The following is a 16,803-nucleotide window of genomic DNA, read 5'->3' on the forward strand; positions in this document are numbered from 1 at the left end:
CGATTCTGATTATGAGGTATTTCCTCTGGATGGCACACACACGTAAATTAAGTAGAAAAATGTCATGTGTATTGCCTCTTTTAAAATTCTTTTTGGAAACCACAAGAAGAGAAATATGTGGCATTCCCTTATGTCATTTTACATCTGTCAGTAGACAATTGTGAACATATTTTGATCTGGCTTTTTTTCCTTAACTCAATAGACCTGGCACACATTCTACAAAGACAACTCACTTCCTCTGTTTCAAGCTCTTTGCTTTAAGCAGCTAAAGGGAGTTAATTTTCTTCTTCCGACTTAGTGCATTGAAGGTATCTTGAAGTTAGTCATTTCAAATCTCACCTTTTCCCGTTATTTTCAGAGATTACAAGTTCATGTGTGACATTTATTTAAACCACCCTGTAGCTAAAAGTAAAAACAAACACTGTAGAAGCACTTGTGGCTGTGTCCTTTGTGCACACACTAGTGAAAATGAAAAACATTCATTTTAGAGTGTTTGATCTATAAACATGCACCACTGTGTAATCCCTTTTTGGATGAACAGGCTTAAAAATATAGGCTAGAAAGCGACTTCATTTCAGCGATTTTGGTTCCTTATCAGCAGAGTCAGACAGTATGAATATGAGGGGCTTGTAGAGATGACAGTAGGCAAGCAGACAAGTTTCCTGAGGTTGGGCTGAATGAACCTAGAACACAGGGAGAAACCTAAACAAGCAGAAGGAACTTTAGCTAAATATATTGCCACGTACAGCAAAATGACTAATGAAGGTAAGCCGTGACCATAGAAAATGCAAAGCAATCACTGGATTGACTGTCCAATTGCTACACACTTTTTAAGCATCGTTCACCAACAAACTGAGTCTAACAAATCATTTTCTTTACTTTGTTAATTACAGTTAGTGCCTTTATGTATAAAACATAATTAAATGCCAGTGTTTATCTTGATGTTATTTTTGCAAAAACAATAGCTTTACAGCCATTATCTCTTACATAATTCTACCACATTTACATAATTCACTACAAAGTTCATGTCAAACTATTTAAATGTAAAATTAGGCAGAAGTCTTAAATGTTTCCATAAAACTCCCCCCACGAACAGTTTAACCCAAATAATATCACGGTCAACACTGACACATGTTCAGAGTCCTCAAATTGATTTTTAACCAGGTTATAGTCAAAGGCCAGATGCCAATCTCAGAGTTAACACCAAAGTTTAAAGTCAGTTTGTTAAAACTGCTTTGTTCTTGAAAGCATTAAAATGAATGCGTAACTTTTAAGTCTGAGTTGATTCTTGAGTTCTTGGTTTGAGAACCGATGAGGGTAAATTCATTGAACCATTTACCTTGACTTAAGCACATAATTGTACTACATAGCCCTTGTCAATGGAACCCAATACCAGTATTGGACAGTAACAGGTAAGCCTCAACTTTAATTTCTAAACAGACAAGACACCATGAGAACTGACATTATAATATTTTATTTTACAACAGTCAATGTCTTTCAGTTCAAAGTTTGGCATCTGTTGTACATCTTGAAAAAAAAATAAATTAAAAACAAAACCCACACTATGCAGTGTACTGTAATTGAACAAACAATCCACAACAAACTTTCAAACTAATATTTCTAGATGAATTGTCATTTTCCTTCCAATACTGTAAACTTTCTGAACACCACTTATTTTGCATGGCTTGATACATGCATACCCCAGTTGTCTTAACTGGACCATAAATACAACTATATACACAATGAATAGTCATTTGTAAAAACACTTAAAATGTAAAATCTTTAAGAAGCCTGAGTGCCAGGAGCAATCCCATTTAACACTTACAATAACTTCATCCCAAAAGGCCACAGGTTTTAACCATAGCTTCCCAGCATCAGTTCATGTATGCAGCTACACCTTTCCAAATCCAAGGGATCCTTTTAATGCATCGTTCATAAGATCTTTAAATTGATCTTCATCTGCAACACCTCTTGGAAGATACAGGGATAAGCTGCACGTTGATGCGTATGGGATGCGCCGCATCCCCGCTCCTGATCGTAAAAGTCTATGTTGCAGGACTGTGGGAACCCCAGTGGTGGAAGTAAGTCAGCCCCAGTTATGAAGACCAGCAGCTCTTCAAACGTGTTGTCCACCTCTTGCTCTGTTGAAATACATACAACTAGTAAATAAGGTGCAATGTATAGGTTCATGAATCAAAGATTTATAATCAGTTACACTGACTGTAGAGCAGTTGCATTAATGACTATTTTGGAGTCCAAAACAGGTTGTTAGGCAAAACCAACATTGCAAAGCACTGTATAATAAAAAAAATTACTTAAAGTAATCCTGCCCTCCTAAGACAGGAAATTAATTTTGGTCCTCCGAGTCTGACCTATATGTCAAGGACTGTTTATGCAATGTGTATGTTTTAAAAACAAGTTATTCATTCTGTCCTTGCAAAAGTACATTGTTGACTTTCTAGTGACGTCACATTTGCATGGGTGTTGTCATTGCACCACTTGATTACCTAGGACACTAATATACATGAGGTGTCTTTATAGTCAATGGAATACCTGAAGCTTCAATTTAGGCAGTGCATCTAATTAACAAATGACCGTTGTCTCAAAGAGACAGAATAACACAATTTGAAAGGTGAGACCTGTCTTAAACACTGCAAACACACTTCCTTAATCTCAGATGTGCTAATACAGTTGAATCATAAATTTTACTAATTTAAATACAAATATGTAATATAAATATTTAATATTTTAGTGTTAAGAGAAGTTTGTGGTCATGTAATAAAATTAACGTGTTAACAGAAATCACAATGAAAATCAAATTACATCCTATCAGTCTCAACAACCAAGATCTGGTAGAAATGACAGAAGAAATAATCTTCCAAAAATATTTGTAGGTCGTTTCCTTTAAAATAACTTACCTAAAAGGTAAAATAATCAAAACTTCCCCATATGCTGTAAGAATGTGTGGATTTTGCAAAGTTCAAAGGTTTCATTGCACCCAGGTGTTGTTTAGATTTAGTTGTCTGTATTTTGTATTGTGGACACTGTATTTAACATGAGATGCCTGAAGCAATTCAAACAGAACCAAGACATGTGTTGTATTCTATGTACTCACCCTGAATGGCCATAAGCCACCATTCCCACTGAAAGATGGTGGCTTCCTCTTCTTCACGTCTGTTACTTCCAGCTGGACTCCATCCAATGGTGAAGAGATCCTGGAAGCTGTTCCTTGTAAGTTTATTTCCTGCATTTGTAAATACAGGAAGGAACTGCTTCAGCATCTCTTCACCATTTGCCAAATTGACCACACGAGTCCATACCGGCAACAAACTGTTGAATCATGCTGGCAACCCTGTTGACCACAGATTGTACTCTCAATTCATACCACATAGCAAAACAGTCAAACAAAACAGAAAAAGGCTTGTTTTGTCAATTTCAACACTACCTTAACTGCAATATCAATTCAGCAGATTGATTTGTTTAAGTGTTAACTATTAGGGGGAACACAATGGGAAGACGAGCACTGACCAGCAAACTACTTTGTAATTTTCTAACAAATTCTCACCTGTGAAAGCATAAAATGAGATACAATCTCGCCCCTTATCCTCTTAACATCAAGTAGTGTGGCAGTGTAGATGTCAGGGATACCACAGCCTGCAATCCAGTCCCCAAGGTGACTTTTCAAGTCTGCCAGGTCTTCTGGGGTGCTGCAGTTGGAAACCTTGAAAATCAGGCAGCTCCATAAATACATACGTTTGAAGCATTCACTAGTTGACTTACATTTTGAGACATTCAACTGATGAGTCAAGCTATGCATTGTGTTTCACTGAATTTAATTACACCTCAGCATGTACACAGCTTTACCTTTTCTATGTTCTGTTTAATGTCATCGTCCATGAAGACCTCGACATCAAAGTCATCAAGAGATGTCTTCTGGCCACACATCAAACAGAACAGGTGTCTATTGATACACCGTGGCCCTGGCCCATTGTGTGCTATCGACCAAGCAATCAGTTTACCAGCCATATAAAACTTGTTGCTTGACAGCAACTGCTGGCTATAACTGAACAGCAGACTGCCAGGCTCCCCTCAAAAATCCCTAGGGAATTCTGAGTTTCGACCATAAGTAAGCTGCAGGAAAAGGTAGAAAAAAAAAAAAATTGAGTCAAATTGTGATTTCATCTTTGCAATAACAACAAAACACACATTCACGCATTCTATTATTGTGTGGGAGAGATGGGACTTTTGCTTACCGAAAAAATTCCGCCTTGGGCCTCCATAATCATCGGCCATTTCACCAACGAATTCAATGTTTGGTAATTTATGCCAGGCAAAATATGACTTGAAAGTGCCATGCAGGCACTATGTAGGATTTTCCTTCGTCGGGCTATTACTGTACAATAATTGCTGGTGTCAAGATGCGTTTCCTGGAAGTCTTTCAGGACAGTAGCAAGGTCCATCTCATCCTGAAGGAGGGGGGTTGGGGGGGGGGGGGAAGAGAGAGAGGTGTCACGACTACATAAAAACATCCACAGCAGTTCTGGCGGTGTTGTTCATGACACATACATGTGAATCATTTTGTTCAGGGGAAGCCAGGACAGCCTCATCCAGGTCTGATACTTCTGACTCTGCAGAGTCGATGTAAAACTCTTCCCTAAACAGAACACAAATGCATTTGATTTTTTAATATCATGTATACATATTGAAATGTATTGACTCATCTGATAATGTGAAATCAGATTCTTTTACTGTACAGATACAGCCACTTAAAATGGCCACGTGGTCCTTGATTACATGTGTTGGAGCATTTGTATTTTAACAAATTTCAAAATATTAAAATGTAAAGTTTTGTTAGTTTACTTCTATTTTGGGGTTAATTAATTTTTATTTGTAGGTTAATACTCACTTCATCGTTTTGTTGTTTATCTTGTCAAGTCAGCCAGGAAGAACTTCAGGGCCATTTTGATAAATTAAGAGACTGGTATAGGACCAGCATGCACTGGGATAGGCCAATGGTTTTGTGTGTTTTTTTTGTTTTGTTTTTAAATTTGAGACAAGCAGCATGAAGCAACAAAAATAGATCTTGTTATTGGTTTACAAACTGGATCAATAAACTATACAATGCAACTTTCAAGTTTGGACAGTGCAGTTTTGCCTGCGTACAAAAGATTATCACAGGGCAGCAGTGTCTTCTGTATATTTTTTGTTAGATGTTTTGGGAAACATAAGGAACTGCCACTACAGTGTCCATTTATGGAATTACACTGAAATTTGTAAACACAGAACTGTTTACTGGGAATACTTTGGGTGATCTGTAGTTCCAAGTGTCTGAATGGTCAGGATGACTAAAGTGTTATCGATGCATTGTCAGCAATTAAAAATGCCAATATCACGACATCAACAAATCTCAAAAATGTGAAAAAGCAAAACAGAAACAAAATGAGGCAATTAAACCATTGGTCTATAGTCAGAGTACATAAATGTACTCTGTTCAATACATGCAACCTTTAAATTTTTAATTTTGCTGGTCTCACCCGTTATATTGTACTTATAAAACACACACCATAGGTAAATAGACAATAAGTTACAGTTTACACTTCAGTTTTGGCACGTTATTCATCAACTACCACTTGCCTGTTAACCTCTGGTTCCTGGAGACCAGGCCTACTAGAATTAGCTGTATGGTTTTCATGCAGACCACTGCAAAGGAATAGCAGTAATATTTAATAACAGGAACAGGACCCCAACGCAGATATTTCTTGATCTAGACTACACAAAATGATCCAAGTTATAATAATGAGAATTAGTTTGTACAACAGTTTTACCAAAAAATAAAATTTGTGCAATATTTTAAGATTAAAATTCCAACTCATAAACAAACAGTGCCATTTACCTGATAACCTCTGGCTCCTGTACATTGTGCCTGCCATGGTCAGGTGTCTCTGTGTCATGCAGCACACTGCAATATGGTAAATATTGATGATGAGAGGATGTAATGCATTTATAGTGCTACAGTCCAAAGGCAGTGGTCAAACACTTACATTGCCATTTCAGACTGCACCACTTCTCCACCAGTTGAGTCGTCATTGGCTTCTGTAATCTAAAACAGAGTATTAAAATATAAATGAAACTGAACAACAAATGAAAAAAAGAAAGGATAAGGACATTACAAAAGAATGAAAAACCCAGAACACCAAAACCCAGGAAACTGGGATTACAATAACAAAATGAAAAAAAATATAAATCTTTACACACAATTGTTTTATGAAAGATGCACATCAGCCCATAAACAAAAACCATTGAACCACAGTTCAAGCTTGCTCTACTGCATTTCTGTTATTAACAGTGACTCAACTGACGGGGCACTATGCCATCTGGCATAGTGATCAGATGAATGTCTTAAATCCTTTGGGGAAATCACAGCATTTACTATTCTGAGCAGTGACATGTTAAAGATGGCTTATACAATATTAGGGTGACTGGAGAGCCACTGAGTTACAGTAATAGTGACAATTATGCCATATCAGCCACCCCAGTGGAACATTTGAATACCTTTGGACGGATATAAAGATTGGAGCGACCCAGTAGGTTTCTTGCTCTAATTTCTTGGGCGTCTCCTCTTCAAGAGGAAGAATGAGCCGCTGTCCATTCACTTTGCATAGATCGAACTGCAAAGGTATGTCTGCAATATTGTCCCGTAGTGCCTGCCTGAATTCAGCGGCATTGAGGTTTACAGGAACGACACCCGAGTAGCAGGAGTGGCATCTGTAAACAAATTTAAACCAAGTTAGCTAGCAATGTTATTTAGAACTTTCCTAAAAACGGAAAATTGTCACATTGTAGTGTCTCCACATCAATTTATTGGTGCAAGGAAATAACGATTACAAAGGTGCTAAATCTCTAATGCCAAATTCTACAATTTGTAAACAAATGACACCATGATGCAATTTTTTTTTGAAAACCATCACTCCAAATAATTAATCTTAAAATAAAGATTACCCCTATGAGATCGGTAGTGGGTCAGTGTCGGATTCCTTAGTACTGACACCTTAAAGCGTTAACTGGCGATGTCTGGTTCTCCCGCCTCTTGGCCTGCGCACTGGTCCACCCCCGTGCTGTTGGCGGAAAACTCCAAAGCTATCATTAGACCATGAGATAAGTTAAGTCACAAACTAATATGACACAGAGACCCCCCCCCAACAAAACAAAACACCACACACTCCGAGTAAGGCATGAATGTTCAGCATATCGGTGTTTATTGCATGCATTTTCCGATTGTCTGGCAAATTAAATGCTCCCAGAAAACGTGGGATATGCTACATTTATAAACTAAAATCCTTATGCATAAATGCACATAAGAGGATTAAAATGATTGTCATTTGAAATCGTCAACCTAGGAGAGATTTTATGATTACAGAATTTGTTAAATGCTGTGGATTGAATTGTAACAGATAATTAGTTAACGAGCCATTTATTATTTAAAAACGTAAAGGTTTTTTTTTTTGGCAAGAACAAAAAGGCGCAAAGCTAGAAGCTTGCCAATATAGTAACCACCACCAAAGCGTTTCACCTTTGTAGAAGAGAAGTCCCTCTTCACCGTCATCTTGATTAAGTAGCGGTTAAATTGGGCATTCATTCTGTCTCTGATATCATTGACTCTCCGTCGAAACGCAGCGATGCGTTCAGACATGATTGTCCATAAAAAGTCCGCCAAAAGGCTGGGCAGATATATATAGCATCCCGAAAATTCAAAATACGGCGGGAGAAGGTACGTTGTTCGTGATTGGATCGGCAAGACTGAACTTTTTTTTTCCACCCCTTAACACAACCTGTGATCCGAATTTGTGGTAACCAATCACAGTCAACCTCATATTTGTGTTGTCTCAATCAAGCTATAATGCGACAAACAACATTCAAGTGAATGGATGCGAAATCTCTGCACCAACAAAAAAAACACCACATTTGACTGCAAGTACCCTAGTTAACCTCAATTACTGTTTGACTTTGCTACCTAAAAGCTAAGCCATGATTGTGAAACATTACTTTGTCCTTTTAAGCACATGTTACATGTTAGCTTTGTAGTAAGTGAAAAAAAAAAAAAAAAAGGTCATACTAACCTTGGTCCGTTAGGAATGTTGCCAACATGCCATTTTAGGTGAGGCATGGTAATAAAGTCTTTAATATGTTACTTCATTTGGCCACTTTATATTATTGAAAATACGGTTTTATCACACTTGTTACATTAGCGGATTAGGCTACATTGTACTACACTGTAGGGACTTTGTAATAATGTTGATTTAACGTTGTTTTTGTCATTGATATTTGATCTATTTGTAGTCGACCAGGTGACAACAACTACGTTGAAAAACAACAAACAACATCTATTTATAGATGACCAGAGATCAAAGCTGCGATCATCCAAAGAGCCTCTTTCAGTGGTAAATCCTACAGGTCACCATTAAAAAAGCCATTGATTTGTAGTTGAGCGTTAAATTACTGAGCGGGTATAAAGTACCGGAGAAAATAGATTGAGTGTTCTTTTGTTATCACTGATTTATGGTCTAGTTACAGTTCAACAGCTTTAATAAAATCATGTCTACTTGCAATGTATGTATAGTTGACCGGGAAATTAAAGCAGCGATCACTTGGACTATTCTAGCACCCCCTCACAGTGGTACATCCCTTCAGGTAACCATTCACAAGTCATGTACAGTAGGAGGGACATTACAGTTACTCTCAGCGGAATTCACTGGAGAAGGCACAAGTTCATGCACTGCACTGGCCTGCACCACGATTATAAGGTAAGAATGAATTTTATTCTATTCGTTATTTCCAGTACAGTAATAGATTCGTTAATATAAAGTTTCGGACAAAATATAGGAGCCGAAATTGTATCTACTGTCATCTTACAGTCCGGCAACAAAGAACACATTTTCGTTTCATACTTTTGTTATATTCCGTTACAGAGCTAGCCTAACGCTTGAGGGTTTCTTTAGCCTTGCCGTCGCCGCCACCATTGACCCAGACTGTCGCTCTGTGGTTGCTTTTTGCATAGTACTAAAAAAAAAGCAAATCTGTGATATATGGTAGGTAAACGTAAAGGTAACTGTATAAATGTGTTCAATGACTTTGTTACTTTTGATGATTGGAGAGCACCCGCTTCAATTTGCACATGAAAACTTTAGACTCAGTTCGATTGCTCACGCGGCATGCCCACGTGACTTTACGTCGCATGCTCACCGGAAAAATCAATGCGCAATTACGTGGCTCTAATGATGGTGAGGTTGTGCGTAGGTGCTGCATATAATACAGTATGTTCAGTGGGAGAAACTTAGTCATTTAACTCTACAGCCGAGTAATTATCCCAAGAGCCTTTTTCTAGTAAGCGGGATTAACAGACTGTCAAACCATGAAGTCATAGTGCAACACCAAGTTGCAATTTTAGTAAACTCATCTGAATTAGATCGTGACAGATGTTCCGAATTTTCAGCTTTTGATGTCCACCCTGATAAGCACGCATGTGCCTTTTTAAACGCATGTATAGTTGTATCTACAATACCAGGATTTAGTAATACAGTGGTGTATACAAAGAGCCACATGAGACTGTTAAACTATCATTAAACCCGACACTGCAGACTGAAAGACAAACTCCATGAACTGAAAACTGACCTTAAATATGAGTGCGGCAAATCCACAGTGAAGAGAGATAATAATATTGATTTTTTTTTTTTTAAAGTTCCAAGAATCCAAAACTAACGTACAGGAAGCCACAAGGTAGACAAACAAAGTGTACAACTTGAAACAAAACAACAGAGTGAAAAGCTGAGGGCTTCAATACTTATGCAAGTTGATTAGGGAGAGAGGACGCAGCTGGGAGAAACAAGACACAGGTGAATTGAATCAAACAAGTATGACCAGTGGAAGCAAAAGCAAGTGCACAAAAGACTAGAGCGTCAACAATATAAAGTAGTAACCAACTAAAGATAGGACACAGAAATGCAGACTTTGCACTAGGAACACAGAATGGCAGCCTCAAAGAGTAAAGAAATGAATAAACAACAGTATATGCAGAAAATAAAAATAAAGTTAAAAGACAGCGTGGTCTTCAAGAACCCAGAGTACGATACAAAAATGTCTTTTATTCAAGTGAACAAAACAATGTAGACCATGTTCATTTTTTTTAATAAGTTGGAAAAAATCAAAGCTAATGACAGCATTTAAAATAAACAAAGATGAATAACATAGATGGGAACATTTGAAAATGGAATTGTAACATTATCAAAACTGATTTTCAGATATGCAGAGTAGAAGATGTGGAGATTCAAATTTTTAACTTGGGTGTGTATTTGAAATATGAAAATATTGGTTGACATCGTTGACATACTGTTATTAAAGATAGGAATATGTATGAAGAGTAGATTCAAAAGCTCTATTAACAGAACTATAACCTGTTAGAATCTGACATTTATTTCAGATGTATTCTGTAACTGTTCACAGTCTCAATACTTACAGTGATGACAGAGTGTTTCCAAAAGTGCTCAGTCACAATTTTCAGAAGACTAACATGGAATTTTGATTTATTTAAATATATAAACCTGTTGAAAGTAATAATTTAAATTTTTGTCTTTGTAGGATCACAGTAATGTATAGATTTCTAATACAGTCCAAGTTTGTCCAAGAAAAAACACCAGCAAGCAGGTTATGTCCTACAACTATTGTATCACTGTAAATGACTAAGACTATAATCGAACTCTCTTCCTTAAACAACAAGAAACATGAAGTGTACTCAGGAGCAGATTCGAGCGCAGGCTCAGAGTGAAGTTAACAGAAAACGTTCTTTACATCATAACCATCATCATCATCATCATCATTTATATAGCACTTTAAAAACACACCTGGTAGACCAAAGTGCTGTACAATAGAAATAGAAATATAGTAATAAAATAGAAAAAACAGACAAGTATGTGTATGTGATGCAAAAGGTAAAATTAAAAACAAGGCTAGAATGCATGAATGTTAACTTTGAGTTCTACAACTAGGAGCAAAATGCTATGAACATGGACTACAGTAGTTCATACTAGAGGAACAGTAACATGATCTGTGGCCGCGGAGCTTGGCAAGTGAAACAGTGGTGTGAGAGTTGATGGTGGAGCAGCACTGTGGGACCCATTTTGTATTGTTACCTTATGTGTGCCGCTACGGGTCACCTTTTGTGTTTTTACGTATGGTGTGTTTATGGAAATGTATTGAAGATAAAGCGTAACTCAAGCCAGGTGTTTTTGGTCAGAACAAGCAAACAGTTTGTAAAATCTGCGCTGTTATGATAAATGACATTGAATAAAGAGAAGCAAATAAAACTGATGAATACAAAAACAATCTTAACCGTACAAGACAAGTATAGATTGAGTTGGGCTGTTACAAGTTTAATTCATAACAGTTACATTGCCTCACCCCTGCCATCAAACCCTTCAGTGGCTTCAAGTGTAGGCATAGCCTCTACAGGCACTGCAGCAGAGGAGAGCAGAGTCAGGAGGGTCTTGGAAGAAGTTCAGAAAAGATCCAAATAGGCAGTCTGAACAGTCTTACTTGTTTGCAGGTGGAGTAATGCATGAATGGATAAAAAGAGTGAGAGGTTATCAGCTGTTGAGGAGCAAATGGAGATCCGTGTCCAGGGAGTGAGGCTATTGCGAGTGTGAAAGGTTGTCCAGGAAGTAACTAAGAAGACATGAACAGAGAGGTAAGTACTAGAGCTATGAGCAACGTGAGGCCAATAACTGACATTGGTTAACAGATAATATGGCAAAGACTGGTTGTGAACGGTGGTCTTAAATACAGCTGGCTTGATTTGTCTCAGGTGGTGATCCTCAGAGGAGCGATGAAGTAGAGCAGCCAGCACCCCAAGTAGAGCAGGCACTGTGGAAAAATAGTTGTGACTCAACCAGACCATTACAAAGTATGGCCTGGAGGATTTTCATCTCAAGGTGCAAGAACATTCTTAATGACTGTACACGGCGGCTGCTGATGGGCGATGTTGGGCCAAATGTGCTACAGTTAGCGTTAAGGAGGTATGATTAAAGCAAGATAGAAAACATTTAACATTTAAAATGTTTAAGGGAATATGGCCTGAAAATATATCATGAATTAAGAAGTAATTTTTGATATCTTTGAGGTTGGAGACTATGCAGAGAAGCCTTCAGTGGGCAAGAGGAAGACTGATCAATGTAACTGCAGCAGATCAACTTCTGCGTGACTTGGCTGAATTGATTCAGGAGGTCGAACTGTCTACTCAGCATGGCCAACAAGGTAAGCACATATTGTGTCGATTCCTTGACTCACCAACAGTGTGAAATAAATTATGACTCTGTCTTAACCTATTTTCCAAATATTTACCTATTTACCTGATATATGGGGTGCCTTTACCTATTTACCAAACGCTTATATATTTTCAGGCTGTTTTGGATACCAGGCACCAGTGGTTTTCAACAGAGGTAGAGGTAGATCCCTTTACCTTATCACTCGGGAACAGCTTTCATTCCTGAAGTCATGTGGATTCACTGCACCTCAGATGGCTGATATTTTGAATGTTTCACTTCGTACAATTCGAAGACGTCTGCGGTCAGTGACTTTTGAAACCAGTGTGACTTTCATTTCTTTGTGACACACACTCACTGTTTATTCAAATTAAATGGTATTGTGAAATTGTAAACATTAGTATATTTGAATGTGCACCACTAGTCAAGTAATGAAGTGTGCTGTTATGGTAGTGATAAATTACTCATGTTTTTTTTGTCTGATTTCAGACAGTATCATTTCACCCGTGCATCAATGTATGCGGAACTGACTGACAGTGCCTTGGATGAACATGTGCAGGACATTGTCGCTGGCAATGAACAAATTGGTCCTGAGGCTGTCAGAGCCTCCCTCTTGAGTACGTGGACTACGTGTACAGCGAAGGAGGGTTCGAGCAAGCATGTTACGGATAAATCCTGGAGCAGCTGCCCTTAGAGCAGTTTTGCGGAGACCAGAACGAAGAACATATCAGGTTGCAGGTCCAAACTCATTGTGGCACATTGATGGAAATCACAAGCTGATAAGGTAACCAACCACACTGATTTGTTGAACACCTATTTTGACCAAAGTGAAATTCAGCGTTACATCAAATATAATTGTTGAACAATAAGACACGTCCAATAGAGCCAGGCCCTGGGATGGGCAGTCCTCTAACACAACGGTTATGTTTAAAGGGAAGAGGAGAGAACACAGACAGCGCAAGCAACATACAGAGAAAAATTCAAACTTGACATGTAATAGTGCCATGTAAATCAAATAAGAGTGTGTTTTCCATTGTTTCAATAACAAAGCAGAAATAATATTTTTCTTCTTATGGACCACGGTTTTAGGTGGAGGATAGTCATTCATGGGGCTATTGATGGATACAGTCGTCTTGTGGTCTTCCTTCATGCCTCAAACAACAACCGTAGCAGTACCCGTTTATCAAGTTTCATCAGAGCCGTGGTATCCTATGGTGTACCCTCGAGGGTCCGGACAGACAGAGGAGGGGAAAACAATGCTGTCTGCCTGATGATGAACATTTTCAGAGGCTTTGATCGTGGAAGCGCCCTAAGAGGAAGGAGTACCCATAATCAGAGAATTGAGAGGCTCTGGGGTGATCTGTGGCGAGGAATGACCAATGTCTACTGTGATTTATTTCACCACCTGGAGGAGGAAGGCATCATTGACATTGACAATGAAATGCACCTTTGGGCTCTCCATTACATCTATCTCCCAAGGATCAACAGAGATTTGAAAGACTTCACTCAACAGTGGAACAATCATGGCTTGCGGACAGAGAGACACTTGAGCCCATTACAGATTTTTGTCCGAGGCAGCCTCCAGCAACAGGGCCGAGCCTCAACTGCCATGCAGGACATCTTTCAGACTAGAGCAGCTGCTGCTGCTGGGACTATTGGTGGGACAGCTGATGGTAGTGTGACAGCCACTGAGAGTGAGACGACTGCTGCTCAGGGCTTAGGTACTGATTCTGGTGGTGGTGCTCATGGTACAGATGAGCTGGGATTGCTGGTCGACTGGCCTGAGAGGATTACTGTGCCAGACATCGAATTTACTCTGGACGGACCGATGATGGAGCAAGTGGTAGAACTATTTAATCCACTAACTGGCACCAGAGGGAGTCATGGTATTGAACTCATCTCTGGCTTAATATACTTTCTGGACTCGACATATCACTGACACAGTTCAATTATTGACTGAAACATAATAGCAGCAAGTGGAAAGACTTCAAAATATCTAGGTGACTGGATACATATAATGTGAAAAGTTATAATACGTGTTTACTATGTACCATTGAGTAGTGGAGATACAGAGAACGAGCTGTGTGACACTGAAAATAAAAAATGTTGAGTGATTTTTAAAGTGTATAAGATGGAAGTTGTGAAATGGAAAGTATACAACTGAAGCTGAATCTCGATAAAGTCAACTTGATTAATCTAAAAGTTACAGCTGTTGATATTGATAAATACAACTATAAAGCAGTGACAGTAAATAATTAAAAATAAAAAACTGTATAGTAGGTATTGAAGTGGCTCAGTATAGTGTAGTAGATATAAAGTGGTTTAGCGTGTGTTTGATGTTGTGACAGTTCACACCGAGCACATTATGTTTTGCTTTGTACAGATTATGCTTTGTACAAACATAGTTCTGAAAATACTGGACTCCAGTGTAAAATGTGAATGAATAAAAAAGAGCAAGCAGTGATTTGCAAATGTGAAAGGCAAAGTTTATTCACAGTAGAACATAGAAAACATGTCAAATGTTTACACCGAGACTATGTCGTTAAAAATAAGTCCATTTTAATTTGATGGCAGCAATATGTTTCAAAACAGTTGAGATGGGGCAAGAGAAGGCTGGAAAAAGTGGTACTAAAAAGAAACAGCTGCAGGGATATTTTAAAAGTAACAGGTCAGTTACATGATTAGATATTAAAAGAGCATCTTAGAGAAGCAGAGTTGCTCTGGAGGAAATATGGGCAGAGGTTGATCAAGCTGCAAAAAACTCCATTAACAAATTGTGCAACAATTTCAGAATAATGTTCCCAAATGTAAAGTTGTAAAGACTTAAAATATTCCATCCTCTAGAGGCATAAAAATATATTTTATCAAAAGATTCAGTGACTGGAGAAATCTCTTTGCAGAAACAATGAGGCTAAAAGCCATGATGTCAGTGATCTTCAAAGCGCTCACAGGAAAGTTATCATCATGGAGCATTAAACAGACACGATTCTGTCCTGGAAATCAGTGCATTTCCTGTATCCTTTGGGGCAACAGACCTGAGTCACACTTTTAGAGAGGTACCTGATGAGGTGGATTGAGAGGAATATCCATGATGCATGGCAGTTTGTTCACTCACTTCCTCTCCACCACAGCTTCCGGAGCACAGAACGTGCTCTCCTGATCCAAGAAGAACACATCAAAGTGCACTGCACTCACCTGAACTGACAGAACACCTGTCATTAACATTTTGGTGCACACATAAGCTTGTTCTCAAAAACCCGCCTGCCCATCCACTTCTTGTGTACAGCCTCTGTTTTGATCTTCCAGTTCAGCAAATGTATATATGTGGGTGTCCAGGTAGTTGTGTTCCTCCACCACATCATATCAGCGGGTTCAGTATCTTATACTTATGTCAAGATAATGCACACTGCAGCCCATTTGTATCTACAGTTATCAGAAAGAAGCCATAACCAAGTTACATGGATTTTTTCTTTTTTTTTTAAATTACTTCATGTCATACAGGTAAACTAGTTATGTTATGTACAACGCTGTCATGTGCCACTCTCTGTTTCAAATTCATGTAAGACATCCAGAGTACTCTGATGACATTGACAAGGACAACTCCAGTTTACATGGGAAACAATTATTTCATGTTTTTGAGATTATTTATTTACATCACTTTTCAGAAAACGTACATACAGGTCTGATTCAAAACTGCATATCTATTTTTAATGCATGTTGATGGGGCAAAAATATTCCTGAGATACTGTTAACATTATTAAATTTGAAGGCTATTATACAGTGGTATTACTTTAAACTGAGTAAAATGGTATTTTGATAAAAGTTAAGGTCTCCGTTTGTTTCAGAAAAAGCATTCTGTCATTTATTTGCTTTTATTATTTATTCATATGCCCTCCGCGGACCATCTCTGCACTGCGTGGGTGATTGGTGGCTCCGTGCACAAGTGCTGCACACAGGGACAAGGTGCACTAGGTTACGATCAGATCTTCCTGGGCAGGGAGAGGTGATGAACTGTATGCCACTTTTTCATTGGCATACATTAAGTACAATGTTTTATTGCCTACGGTGGGGCAGGTCACATACTGGGTGAAGGTGGGCAGTGTGGAGTCCAGCGAGACATGATTAAAGTCCCCTGATATTAGAAGAAGAGCTCTCGGAGATTGCGTCTGCAGTCTGCGGACCACAGAGAGTCACAGGCTGCCTCCACGGATGCTAACGGCTAATAGCTCAATGTCTCTGTTGCAGAGTTGTTCTTTCACAGCAATGTGCCCAGGGATACCACAACTGTCTTTAACAAACACTGCCCAGTCCCCTCCTTTCCTCTCACCGCTGTCTCTGGTCTTGTCCGGCCGCAGCAGCTGGAAGCCGGGCAGCCTACTCACAGAGGGAGTACCGGGCAGTGTCGGGGTACTGCCACTGTGACCGGGTTAGCGTCATTAGCTCCTCAATCATATCAGGAGCGATCTCACGTTTACAGTGATTACAGGAAGGA

The 16,803-nt window shown here is 38.7% G+C and overlaps 1 long non-coding RNA gene across 1 annotated transcript; it reads left to right on the plus strand.

Annotated features, from left to right (window-relative positions):
- Positions 1-12,026: 12,026 nt before the first annotated feature.
- On the plus strand, positions 12,027-12,920 carry LOC120441933. The gene is made up of 4 exons (XR_005614394.1): positions 12,027-12,065; positions 12,170-12,303; positions 12,450-12,615; positions 12,801-12,920. It is a non-coding gene; the product is annotated as an uncharacterized LOC120441933 (long non-coding RNA).
- Positions 12,921-16,803: the final 3,883 nt, after the last annotated feature.

The sequence above is a fragment of the Oreochromis aureus genome, linkage group 9, assembly GCF_013358895.1.
Source record: "Oreochromis aureus strain Israel breed Guangdong linkage group 9, ZZ_aureus, whole genome shotgun sequence".
NCBI classification, from domain to species: Eukaryota; Metazoa; Chordata; class Actinopteri; order Cichliformes; family Cichlidae; genus Oreochromis; species Oreochromis aureus.